The following is a 13,604-nucleotide window of genomic DNA, read 5'->3' on the forward strand; positions in this document are numbered from 1 at the left end:
ATTAAGTGATTACATAATTTCCGGAATTTCACAATATTGTGGAATAATGATGCTCATTTAAAGTCACAAGTTCATTCTAACTTTCCTGGAGCGAATTGTCTATCACAGTCTGTAACATATAACGGTGTTCACATGTTATACACCATATATGTGATCAGCAGCGTGGGGATATTTAGTAGTGGTTCAACCAGATGAGTGGGAGTTCTTTGTTTCTTAAGTCCTGTTAGTTTTGTCGTATCACCTAATATTTTGGATTTAGCATCCACTTATCAGGGAGACCATGTACTGTTTGTCTCTTCATTCTTGGCTTACCTCGCTCAACATGATTCCTTCTAGCTCCATCCATTTCCCTGCAAATGCCATTATTTTGTCATTTCTAATGGCTGCATAATATTCCATTGTGTATAGATACCACAATTTTTGGATCCATTCATCTGTGGTGGGGCATCTGGGTTGTTTCCATATCCTAGCTATTGTGAACAGTGCTGCAATAAACATGGAGGTGCACGTGTCCTTGTATATTGGTTCCTGTTGTTCAGGGTAGATGCCTAGAAGTGGTATGACTGGGTCGTAAGGGAGGTCAATCTTTAGCTTTCTAAGGACCCTCCAGACTGCTTTCCAAAGTGGTTGTGTAAGTGTACATTCCCACCAGCAGTGTAATAGGGTTCCTCTTTCTCCAAATCCCCTCCAGCATTTGTCGTTGGCTGATTTGTGGATGTGGGCCATTCTGACTGGGGTAAGGTGGTATCTCAGGGTTGTCTTTATTTGCATTTCCTTCACCATCAGGGATGATGAACATTTCCTCATGTGTTTCTTTGCCATTTTTATTCCTTCATTTGAGAAGTCCCTCTTTAGTTCCCTTGCCCATTTAGTAATTGGTTTGTTAGGTTTGGGAGGGATTAGTTTCTTGAGTTCCCTGTATATACAGGATGTTAACCCCTTGTCTGATATATTGCTGGTAAATATTTTTTCCCAATTAGTTGGTTGTCTTTCTAGCTTAGTTGCGATAGCTTTATCTGTGCAGAAGCTTTTTATTTTAAGGTAGTCCCATTTGTCGAGTCTCTCTCCAATGTGTTGTGACCCTGGGACTCTGTTCAGGAAGTTCCTTCCTGTGCCTATTAGTTCAAGTGTCTCTCCTACTCTGTCCTGCAGTAGTTTCAGAGATTCAGATTTAATGTTAAGGTCTTTAATCCATTTTGAGTTGATGTTGGTGCATGGTGATAGGCTGGGGTCCACTTTTAGTTTTCTGCATGTGGCTGCCCAGTTTTCCCAGCACCAGCGGTTGAAGAGGCTGTGTTTCTTCCATTGTATGTCTTTGGCTCCTTTGTCGAATATCAGCTGGCTGTAGGCCTGTGGATTTATTTCTGGATCTTCTATTCTGTTCCATTGGTCTTCGGGTCTGTTTTTGTGCCAGTACCTTGCTGTCTTTGTTATTATAGCTCTGTAGTAGAGTTTGAAGTTCAGCATGGATAGCCCTCCCATATTGTCTTTATCCCCTAGAATTGTTTTGGCTATTCTAGGTCTTTTGTTGTTCCATATGAATTTTTGGACTGTTTTCTGTATTTCAGTGATGTACGTCATTGGGATTTTAATAGGAATTGTGTTGAATTTGTATATTAGTTTTGGAAGTATTACCATCTTTACTATATTAAGTCGGCCTATCCAGGAGCATGGGAGGTCTTTCCATTTCCTAGTGTCTTCTGCAATTTCTTTCTTTAACTTTTTATAGTTCTCATTAAATAGTTCTTTTACATCTTTGGTTAGGTTAATTCTTAAATATTTTATTTTTTGGGAGGTTATTGTGAATGGGGTTGCTCCCTTTATTTCCCTCTCTTCTTGTACATTGTCAGTGTACAGGAAGGCAACTGATTTTTGTGGGTTTATTTTGTATCCTTCTGCACAGCTTCTTTGACAAGATGTCTGTTCCGGTCAGTTTGTTTCATTAAGCTGTTCATTCATTAAGTTGTATGAGTTCTTTGTATATGTTGGACCACAGTCTTTAGCACACGTGTCTTTTGTGAATTTTTCTCAGTCTGTCACATCTCTTCCCATTCTCTTAACAGTGTTTTCTAGAAAGCTACATTAGGCACTTCGTTTTGAGTATTACTAAGAATGTTTAGTTCTTGCCATTTAATCTTAATAAGATTAGGAATATGTTATATAAATTATAAATAAACCTGTGGATGACTAGTTGACATAATGCTATACTTAAAAATTTAACATCTTGATTTTATTCTAGTCTTTAAATATTTTAGATTATAGTTATTTCTCAAGTCTCACACATTTTTACAAAACTTTAGAACACATGAAGACACTTGATTTATAAGAAAATCGCTCTAAGCTCAGTACTGGTGCCTCATGCCTGTAACTCTAGCTACTTGGGATGCTAAGATCTAAGGAACCTCATTCCAACCTTTAAGGTCTGAACAGGGACACCTCCCTCCCTCTTGGCTAAGTCTCCACCCAGTATCAGTCACCTAGGTAACTGGCAGACCTGGAAGCAGTCACCTTCCCTACCTGTTGCGTCACAACCTGAGTCACCTCTAGTCACACGCCTCCCCTCTGACCTTAGGAGGGTCCTGGACCCTGAGGTCACATCTGGATCCAGTGTGGCCACACCTTTCCCCCACCTGGCCACACCTCTTCCTGTCCCTGGCCTAGATAAGTCCTGGCCCAGGAATGGGTTGGGTTTGGGTTGGGTTGCCCCCCCACTCTGCCCCCCCACCCCTTTCCTTTTCAGCCATGCTTCTCCACCATGCATGGCGGGGGCAGCAGTTCGGTAAGTAAACTTCTTTTCCTGCCTGAATAGTGCATAGTGTTCTCCTCATCGTTTACCTAATGAAACCTACCTATTTAATATGCCTTACACAAGCCAGCCCAGGCAGAAAAATTCCTGATATTCTTATCTCCAGGTAATCAGCCAAAAGCCAGAAGTGGAGTTGTGGCTCAAGTGTTAGGGTGCCAGCTTTGAGTAAAAAAGCAAAGTAAGAGCTCACCTGAGTTCAAGCCCTAGTAACTATATCTATGTTCTAGGGAAGAATCAGAATTCTTTGGTATTGGTGTCAGTGATGATAGATTATTTGCACTGGATGTGCCCTTAATTGAACCATCCATCCCAATCATGGCTGCCATGGCCATTGTCTCTACCATGGTGATCATCGTTTATCTAAAAGCAACCAAGGTAACCTCAAGGCTGCAGAGATGTGTATAGAATTAGCGATCTGTGGAGCTGATGGGTCCTGTGCTGCAGGGAGCTCGTGGCTGAGCTGTGCTGAGGGCTCAGTCCTTTCTAGTCCTTTGTGCAGTGAAATTGTCTACCAGTCCCATGGGGGTGGGTGTCTCTGGGATGTGGCCATCTGAACTAGAAATTCTAACAGATAGAACTAGTGGTTGTTCTCAACAACAATAGTGATCTTGGCTCAATGCTCAGTACAGATCTGGGTGTGTTTGGGCTTGGTCTTAGACATGATGAGTTATTTTTAGAAGACTAAAGGAGGAGCTGATTGGCTGTCTTGGATCATCTGTGGCCAGGAGTGGAGTATAGCAGAGTATGGAAGTTCCTGCTGCAATCTAGGGGTCACAGTCGGAGGAGGCACAGTTCTCCTTGTCCCACATGAGGTAGAGCAGACACTGCTGTGTGAATCTGGCAGGAAAAGCACTAAGAGCCTTCCTGCATTGAAGAGTGCATCCAGATAGATACTAAGGATATTCAAAGCAAAGAGAAGCCCTACCTGCCTTAGGAACCCAGGAATAACAATCTAGACATGACACTTAGGATGAAAGCATTAAACACATTTCGTATTTATGTTGTTGTCTTTAATTTACAGCTCATTTCTTTGTATGTCAGACTAGCCTTCCATTATTATGTTAATGTGTCACGGTTTATGTAGTTAAAGGACATTTAAGTTATTTTCTACCCTTTTTGGGGTCAATCATAGGACTTGAACTCAGGGCTTGGGTGCTGTCCTTGAGCTTTTCATGCAAGGCTAGTGCACTATCACTTTGAGCCACAGTACCACTTCCTGCTTTCTGATGGTTAATTCGAGATAAAAGTCTAATGGATTTTCCTGCTCGAGCTGGCTTTGAACTGTGATCCTCAGATCTCAGCCTCCTGAGTAGCTAGGATTACTAGAGTGTGCCATTGGCGTCCAGCTTTTCTACTTTTTGACAATTATGAATAAAGGACTATGAACAATTGGAAAAGGAAAGCAAGTTTAAAAACTCCTATGAGCAAGAAAACAAAATGAAAAGTAATGCATATGAGGCATTTGAACTTATCTAGAAATGGAGCTGTACAAATAAGGAAATTGTGAATTGGAAATAAGATTTCCAGAGGAGGAAAAAGAAAACAGAAAGAGATAAATCCTGGGGAACCAAATGCTAGAATCTGTGCTTTAAGTTGTAGCCAATTGAGACTGGGTTGTCAGGTAAAATACTGGAAGCCCAATAAAATTCAAATTTCAGGCAAAAATGGCTATTTACAGGGATATCTTTCTGCTAGAAGTTATTCATATTTTAATCCTTATTGTATGTATGAAATTCCTATTTCGCTGGTTATATTTGCATTTGACTCTGCTAATCTGATAGTCCTGATCGAGTTGCCACAGGAAGGTCTGAGCTAAAACTGCCAAGGCCCTTGAACTCCAGAACCTCACATGTCCAAAACCCCACCAATGAAATCAGATGCCCGTTATGGAGAGCCAGGCCTTGCTAGCTTCTGGATTCTTCTTGAATTCTCCAGAAAGAGTGAATGCTGTTGCAGAGCGTTGATGTTAAGTGCATCCTTTTAATGTTTTCATCTCTGGCCCAGCCATCCTTTGTCACTGTACTAACTCAATTGAAACCATAGAATTCAATTAATCAAATGCCCCTTCCCTAGAGAACGGCTGAGCAGGCAGACGCCCCTGACTGGCTGATGTCATCTGAGATTTATTCCCTAGGGTGAGTCTGGAAAGAAACACAGATGGAAAATAACAAACAGGAATCCCCAATGTGCAAATGTGTTGCCTGCTCTCTGTCCCCCATCCTGTCCTTCCTCCACAGCCGTGTGTGTGTGTGTGTGTGTGTGTGTGTGTGTGTGTGTGTGTGTGTGTGTGTGTGTGTGTGTGTGTGTGTGTGTGTGTGTGTGTGTGTGTGTGTGTGTGTGTGTGTGTGTGTGTGTGTGTGTGTGTGTGTGAGTGACTGGGCTGAGCCTCAGGAAGCCGCACAGCCCCGGGCTTCCTGGACAGCTGTGAAGTAGGAACATGGTGGCGTTCACAGCCAGGACCCTGTGGGAGTTATTACAGGCACACTCAAGAGCTAACTCCCTCAGCAATTGTCACTTAAAGCAGAACATAATCCTCGGGCAGGGGGAGGGGGCAGATGTCCTTTTCAAGGCAGTCATTTAGAAGCCTTGGTCTCGGTGTTGATCTCCAACCAAAAGGTGGATCCTGTTCAATCTTGGAAGGTGCTAGAAGCAGCCAGAATTTTCCTTTCTCCTAAGAAGCCGCCATTTTGACTGTAGCCAGTGATCCTCCCTTAGAATTGCTGCTGGAAGTAATGGACAGCTGCCGCCTCCTGTGGGAGCCCCTAAGCCCTGTGCGCCCTCTCTGCACCTAGCTGGCCTCTTACCACATGCCTGGGGTCACATGCCACACAGGTCAGCCATAGCCAGCCACCATGGTGCCCACGGAGCCCCTGCTCCGGGTCCCTGAGCTCCCTGTGGCCGGGGCCCAGGCCACCTCTGCCCAGATGGCCCCCCCTGCACCTGCTCCCTGCCCACCACCAGCCCCTCCAGAAGGTGGTGACAAACCCTGCCCCTTGCTCTACTGCTCATTTTTTCTTTAAAATGTTTTAAAAAAATGTTTCATTGTTAACTATCAAGGTGATGTACGGAGGGGTGACAGTTACATCAGTCAGGTAAAGAGTACATCTCTTTTTGGACAGTGTCACCCCTTCCTTCGCTCTCTTCCAGTTTTTCCCTCCCATCCCCACTCACAAGCTGTAGAGTTCATTTTCAGCATAGTGTCCAGTGAATATCACGGATGCTTTTGTTCACTCTTTGTCCCTCCTCCATTCCTTCCTTCCTTCCTTCCTTCCTTCCTTCCTTCCTTCCTTCCTTCCTTCCTTCCTTCCTTCCTTCCTTCCTTTCTTTTGTCATGGGGCTTGAACTCTGGGCCTCAGCTCTTCAGCTCAAGGCGAGCACTATATCACTTGAGCCACAGTGCCACTTCCGGTTTTCTGAGTGGTTCACTGGAGATGAGAGTCTCATGGACTTTCCTGCCTGGGCTGGCTTTGAACCATCATCCTCAGATCTCAGTCTCCAGAGTAGCTGGGATTACAGGTGTGACCACCGGCACCTGTCTTGTCCCTCCATTTCTGCGACCCCCCCCTTACCTTTCCAAAGACAGAAAATCAAGTAAGGTCTTTTAATAGTAAGTATTCATAAGATAAATAATCATTTCAACCCCAAATACTTTAATCAGTACACAATAATTGTAGGTATTAATGGCAAAGGCAAACAGTATACCATTTCAATACAGACCTGCAGTGTACAATGATCATACAACAATCAGATCCACTCCCTTAGACATATATTGTACCTTTATGTTGGGAACATGCCAAATCCTTTCCTTATTTAATTAGTTATTTAGTTATTTATTTATTTTGCCAGCCCTGGGGCTTGAACTCAGGGCCTGGGCACTGTCCTTGGGCCTCTCTGCGCTCAAGGCAAGCGCTCTTTCACTGAGCCACAGCACCATTTCTGGCTTTTTCTGTGTATGTGGTACTGAGGAATGGAACCCAGGGCTTCATGCATGCTAGGCCAGCACTCTACCACTAAGCCACATCCCAGGCTCCCTTTCTTTTTTTTTTTTTTTTTTATTATCTATCTACCTATCTATCTAGGCAGCACTGGGGATTAAACTCAGGGCCTCCTACTTGCTTGGCAAGCATTTAACCACTTGAGCCACACCCAAGCTCTCCACTGGCTATTTTTAAATATAAATTAATAGTTGCTTACCATAGTTACCCTATTTGCTATACAGAACATTGGACTGTAGTTCTTTTATCCAACTGCATCTTATGTATGCCTGGTAACTTTCTCTCCATCACCCAGCCTCCAGGAGCCAGTATGTTTATACATATACATATACATACATATATATATATATATATATATAATTTTAAGTAGTTGTACACATCAGTCTATGAATAATACAAAGCATCTTGATCGATATCATGCTTTCATAGTTCTCTTTTATTCTTTCTATGCATAGGTAGAAAGGATGGTGAATTAAAATTCTTATAGCACAAGAGAGTGAAACAATTTAAATAATTACTATTGCAATTTTTGTGTAATTATAACATTCTCAACTAAAAATAATGAAAGCAAGGAGAAGTTTAGCCCCGTACTTGACATTCAGAATTAACGTAGAGAAATTTCATATAGCCTTCACGTGGCTTTCATCAGTGACTCTTCTGCTCTTTAATTTTTCTCCTCATGCTAGGAATTGAACCCCAGGGCCAACTGTCTGCTAGGCAAGCACTCTACCAATTGTTTTTATTTTGTTTTGGGGACAGGATCTCACTAGTTTTCTGGGGCTGGCTTTGAACTCCTGCCTCTGCCTCCCAAACAGCTGAGATTATAGGTATGATGCACATCATTCCTGGCCTGTCTGTTAACCACTGGCATCTTCATGTGAAGGCTGCTTGACGTCAGGAAGTGTGATTCTTCCCTCTGTACTGTCTATGGTCTTAACATGGTATGAGGTATGGAACAGCTCAGTAATGATTTTCTGAAGTCAAACCTCTCCTTTATTTTTCATGTGGGTCATATCCCATTGCTGAGAAAACCCACTTCAAAGGAGGGCTTAACTAGCTCAGGTAAGACCATGGCTGCTTGGTCCCATTTCTCATGGATCTCTGCTGAGACAGAACATCATGGTATCTATCAAAAGTTACATAGGGTTCAATCTCCAGCAATGGAAAAAAAAAGAGTTCAGAAAGTAGAAATCTATCAAGTTGCATAGACAATTTGAAACAACTTAATACATGTATAAATAACAAGTAGAGGCTAGGAAGGTGGCTTAGTGGTAGAGTGCCTGCCTAGCATGCATGCAGCCCTGGGTTCAATTCTTCAGTACCACATACACAGAAAAATCCAGAAGTGGTGCTGTGGCTCAAATGGCGGAGCGTAGTCTTGAGCAAAGAAAGTTCAGGGACAGTGCCCAGGCCTTGAGTTCAAGCGTCAGGACTGGCAAACAAAACTAAACAACTAGAAGTATCCAGATAGAATAAGTGCAATGCAAACTAGAAGAGGATGGCTTTCACAGCAGGCTGAGCACAGGGGAAGCAGTCATGGTGGATTGTAATATAAATTGGAAGAAATTCCAGAGTGCAGCTCATACGATGCTACACAAGACTAAAAGATGGAAGATTTGGGAGGAAAAGCAAGAGACAAAGGTAATTTTATTAAGTCCAATAAATATATGATTGGAATCCTAGAAAGAAAAGAGAAAGAAAATATGGCAGAGTCCATCCTGGAAGAGATAACAGCTGAGATTTTCAGGATCTAAGATACAATCCACAAATTAAAAAAAAAATCACAATGCATGCTACACTCTACAAATAAAATGATATGTCACTGTGAAACTCTAGCTAGACCCCAGAAATTGATTCTTTTAGATACAGCCAGAGAGAAGAACCCACCAGATAATAGTGAGACTGACAGCTGATGTCTCTGAACAGCAACAGAAGACACAGAGGAATTCAATATGCTGAAATTCTTGTTGACTTTTATTCCACAAACTTCAAGCCACAAAAGGTCTCTCAAGAATAAGAAGCAAGGAAGTGGCGCTGTAGCTCAAGTGGTAGAGCGCTCGCCCTGAGCTGAAGAGCTGAGGGACAGCGCCCAGGCCCAGAGTTCAAGCCCCATGACTGACAAAAAAAAGAAAAAGAAAAAGAGAAGAAAAAGAATAAGAAGCAAGCCAGAGATAATGGCACATACCTAGAATCCTAGCAGTAGGGAGACTGGTATAGGAGGATCACAAGTTTGAGTTTGTGAAGGTGTGAGTTCCAGACCAGTGTAGTTATATAGTGAAACCCTCATTTCAGAATCTAAATCAAAGTTTGAGTTTGTGAAGTTGTGAGTTCCAGACCAGTGTAGTTATATAGTGAAACCCTCATTTCAGAATCTAAATCAAAACAAAACCAAAAAAGGGAAAACTGCATTGAGAGGCTTTGTTTCCAAGACCTAAATCCCACTTATCAACCCAAAGAATCCTAATGAGACAAGCTGCAGTTAAAGAAGAAATGAGGAGCCCTGCACTGGTGGCTTATGCCTGTAATCCTAGATACTCAGGGAGCTGAGATCTGCAGATCATAGTTCAGGGCTAGCCCAAACAGGAAAGTCTGTGAGACTCTTATCTCCAATGAATCACCAAAAGAGCTGGAAATGGAGCTATGGCTCAAAGTAGAAGAGAACTAGCTTTGAGCACAAATTTCAGGGACAGTACCTAGGACCTGAGTTCCAGCCCTAGGACTGGCACAAGAAAGAAGAAAGAAGGAGGAGGAGGGAAGAGGAAAACTGATAAATCTAGACTATATTAGACAACGATCATAGTGTCCTGCATGGTTTTAAATAAGAGAGGAGTAATTATGGTTAAAGGGGGTAGGAAATAATATTGCTTACTGTTAGAAGTGGTTAGGCTAAGAGTGTGTGCTGTAATTTCAAAGTTAACCTTTAAATAAGTTGAAATAATATGCAACTTCCAAATGAATACGGGAGGGAAAAACAGGATGCTAAAAGAATCTAATAGATGACAAGCTATGAGAAGAAAAGTAAATAGAAATGTCCAGTCCAGTAGGACAATTAAAAATATAAAATAGGAGCTGGGAAGATGGCTCAATGGTAGAGTGCTTGCCTTGCATGCATGAGGCCCTGGGTTCGATTCCTCAGCACCACATAAGCTGAAAAAGCTGGAAGTGGCGCTGTGGCTGAAGTGGTAGAACGCTTGCCTTGAGCTGAAGAGCTGAGGGACAGCGCCCAGAGTTCAGGCCCCACAATCAGAAAAAAAAAAGAAAAAAAAAAGTCTCACAATCTTTTCTGCTTGGACTGGCTTTGAACTGTGATCCTCAGAGCTCAGCCTCCTGAGTCGCTAGGATGACAGGTGTGAGCCACCTGGCTCAGCAGGTAAATCCTAGGACAAGTGAAGGAGGAGATCACAAAAAGAAAGAAGTGTTTGAAGTGTTCTTGGCACAGTTGCCCATTCGCTCCGGGCTCTTGTTCACTGAATCCGTCATCCCCAGTCTACCCTGCGTCCATGTAACTTCAAGCCAAGTTGTTGCCCCAACAGCTTCTTCTTTACCCCCAGGGTTCAATTCCGGTTCTTGGGTCAGGTGAGGTAGGAGGAAATCGCAGCCACAAATCCCAGCGGGAGGAAGCCACCGGACTCACCGGAGACCCCTGGCTGGGAAGGGACAGAGGCTGGCAGGAACACCAAGATGGAAGACAGAAGAGCCTCTTCCACATGCACTGACAGAGTTCCAGGCCTGACAAGGAGGGGAAGAGGGGGTGGGGGAAGGAGCGGGGCTCAAACAGCTGGTGAGGGGCAGGCCCGATGGGTCCTCTCACAGGGAGAGCTTGAGGTCATTGATCCGAACACTTGCTTGCCACGTGTTTATTGGCCAAGGACCACAGAGAGGAGGCCGCGTGCGGGGAGGGGCTGGGCCGGAGCTCAGCGGAGTCTCTCCTGGCTGTGTGGCGATTGTGGCTCTGACATCCAAGAGGCACTGGGGCCGCAGAGCCCTTCATTTCAGGGGGCTCCACCCTGCACCCCTGATTGATTTGCCCTGCACTCTCCTCCAGCAGATGGAAGAGAATTTTCGGAGCAAATGGGGCCCGCATATGGATTGAGAATCTGTGATTCATCCAGACCTGTCCAGACCCATCCAGAAGGAAGTGGCGCTGCTCCATGCCTCCTCCTGGCAGAGCCTACCCCTGCTGGCACCTCCCAGCCTCCCCGCTGCTGGAAAGAGAAGCCACGGATGACAGAGAGAAAAACCTGGCCGCACGCACGCACGCACGCAGGAGCATGCACACAACTCCGGACCGAGCTACCCACAGACATTATGGGTGGACCCCACCTCCTCGCCAGGTTCAACTAAATGCAGGCAGACAGACAGATCAGAGGGAAGGGAGGGAGGAGGAGGAAGAAGAGGAGGGAAGGAGGGAGGGAGGGGGAGAGAAGGAGGGAATGAAGAAAGGAAGGAAGGGAGGAAAGAAAGGAGGGAGGGAAAGAGGGAGGGGAGAAGAGAGGGAAAAGGAAGAAGGAAGGAAGGAAGGAAGGAAGGAAGGAAGGAAGGAAGGAAGGAAGGAAGGAAGGAAGGAAGGAAGGAAGGAAGGAAGGACAGGAGAAAGAGAGAAGCGGCGGCAGCCATGCCTGTGGGCGGGCAGCAGTCTGGCCTGGCTCCACCTGTTTTGGGCTGGTGAGTTCATCCCCAAGGCCTGTGCCAGCCCCTGTGGTTTCTCATCCTTCCATCCTGCTCTCAATGACAAAATGACTAAAAATACAGTGCTCCCCACAGGCGGCCACCCGGCCACCCCCCTGCCCGAGTCTTAGGCTGTGGGCACCTGGGGCGAGCTGCCTTGGGCGCTTAGAGTCCCAGGGTCTCCTCCGAGGCTGGTCAGCGGCCGGGGCAGAGGTCACGCCAGCTGTCCCCGGGACAGCCACGCCCGCGCCTTAATGTCCCCATCTTGAGGATTAAGTGAGATAGACTGGGTGAGGAGCCTAAAGCCAGAGGGAGAGCTGGATCCATGTCAGATCCTCCTTTCCCTGGCCTCTCCTCTCTCCTTGGCCCCCTTCTAGAAGGTTCTCCAGCCTAGTTCTGGCTCTCCATATTGATCTGGGCTCACCAGGACCCTGTGAAGACAACTCTTTGTACGATAGTCACAAGTGTGGTCACTGGGGATGAAGGCACTCGGGGGCAGGAGGGCAAACCATGCCATTAGGGGTCTGGGTACCCTATTTTACAGTGTAGCCCCTGGCTCAGAGTAGCTCAAGTTACCCTATGCTCGATGCCTTCTGCCTGTCTATGGTGAGTTGTGGAAGTGTGTGTGTGTGTGTGTGTGTGTGTGTGTGTGTGTGTGTGTGTGTTTACAAAATACACAGCATTGGTTTAAGATGTGTAGCTCATTCATTCATTCATTCATTCACATTATTCAGTGGTGCTGAGGTTTGCCCTCAGGGCCTCGTGCTTATTAAGCAGACCCTCTACTCCTCCAGGTGCACCCCTTTTTGCTTTGGTTTTTGTGTTGGCTATCCTGGACCACAATACTTCTCCCTATCCCTTCCTTTAGCTGGGCCCACTGGAATGACCTACCATGCCCAGCTTGTTGGGTGAAATGGAGGTCTTACTAACTTTTCTCCCCCAGGCTGGCCTCCAACCACCATCCTCCTGAGCTCTGCCTCCTAAATAGCTAGGTTTACAGGTAGGCACCACTTCACCCCACCTGTTTTGAGTGCTTTAATATGTATACAAGTGGTATCACCCTCTTTTTGAGCTATACCTTGAAGCTTTCCTTGACAACACATTTTGAGGTCTGTTCATTTCTGCTCAGATTCACTGCACAGACATTTTGCGATGTGACTGATGGTTGTACAGGTTTCCAGTTTCTTCTTCCTGTCACTTGTGTGCTCAGGATCAAGCATTTATCTAGGGGTCACAGGTAGGCATGCTTTCAGCATGACTGGCCATTCATCGGTGCTGATTCACCCCTGCTTGGTGTGGGACAGAGCCTGTGGCCTTCAACCTTACTGACACTTACAGTTTCCCTAATTTTTGCTAATTGGATGGGTGAATGTGGTACCTTGTCATTTTAGTTTGCATTTTTCAACTGCTAATTCTAATTGCATGTGCTCATTTAGGGTTCTTCCTCTGAAAATGACCTGTTCTAATGTGCTGCCCTTTTGTTCTTTCTTTGTTCTGCAGGAGTTCTTCAACCATCTTGCTAGCAATCCTCCTGAATATCATCTTCCATCAACCCTTTCTGTGTTTGCACACATTTCCTCCTATTTGATACTCAAATGTTTGACTTCGTGTGTGGTGTCTTTTCTCATGCGAAAGTTCTAATTTCAGCTGTCGTCAAATGTGATTTTTTTTTTTTTTGCCAGTTGTGGGGCCTGTGCCCAGGCGTGGACAGCTCTTCAGCTCAAGGCTAGCGCTCTACCACTTGAGCCACTGCACCACTTCCATCTTTTTCTGCTTATGTGGTGCTGAGGAATCGAACCCAGGGCCTCGTGTATGCAGGGCAAGCGCTCTACCACTGAACCACTTTCCCAGCCCAAATGTGATTTTTTTTTAAGCCTATGGATTTTTCTTTCAGTGCCTAAATACATTTTGTCTATGCCCTGGTCACTAATGTAATCTTGTAAATTTTCATCTAATGATTTATGGGTTTTTGGTATCATTTAGGTTTTGCATTCCTATAAACTCTACCCCCTGTAGGGATGTAACTGCATTAATCATGCGTATAGAGCTAAGTGCTTCAGTTCTGTTCACTGGAGCATGCGTCTTATCCTTGGGGATTTATCACACCTTTCTATAACCAAGTTTCTGTACACATG

The 13,604-nt window shown here is 44.9% G+C and overlaps 1 long non-coding RNA gene across 2 annotated transcripts; it reads left to right on the forward strand.

The window, feature by feature from the left end:
- The first annotated feature begins 2,639 nt into the window (after positions 1–2,639).
- Positions 2,640–13,047, forward strand: LOC138822464 (uncharacterized). 2 transcript variants are annotated; one of them, XR_011370468.1, is made up of 6 exons: positions 2,640–2,779; positions 10,353–10,528; positions 10,850–11,135; positions 12,413–12,469; positions 12,599–12,706; positions 12,970–13,047. It is a non-coding gene; the product is annotated as an uncharacterized lncRNA (long non-coding RNA). The 2 variants fall into 2 exon arrangements; XR_011370469.1 differs by lacking the exon at positions 12,599–12,706.
- The last annotated feature ends 557 nt before the right edge of the window (positions 13,048–13,604 follow it).

The sequence above is a fragment of the Dipodomys merriami genome, unplaced genomic scaffold (genome assembly GCF_024711535.1).
Source record: "Dipodomys merriami isolate MVZ:Mamm:240054 unplaced genomic scaffold, mDipMer1.0.p SCAF_110, whole genome shotgun sequence".
In the NCBI taxonomy this organism is placed as follows: domain Eukaryota; kingdom Metazoa; phylum Chordata; class Mammalia; order Rodentia; family Heteromyidae; genus Dipodomys; species Dipodomys merriami.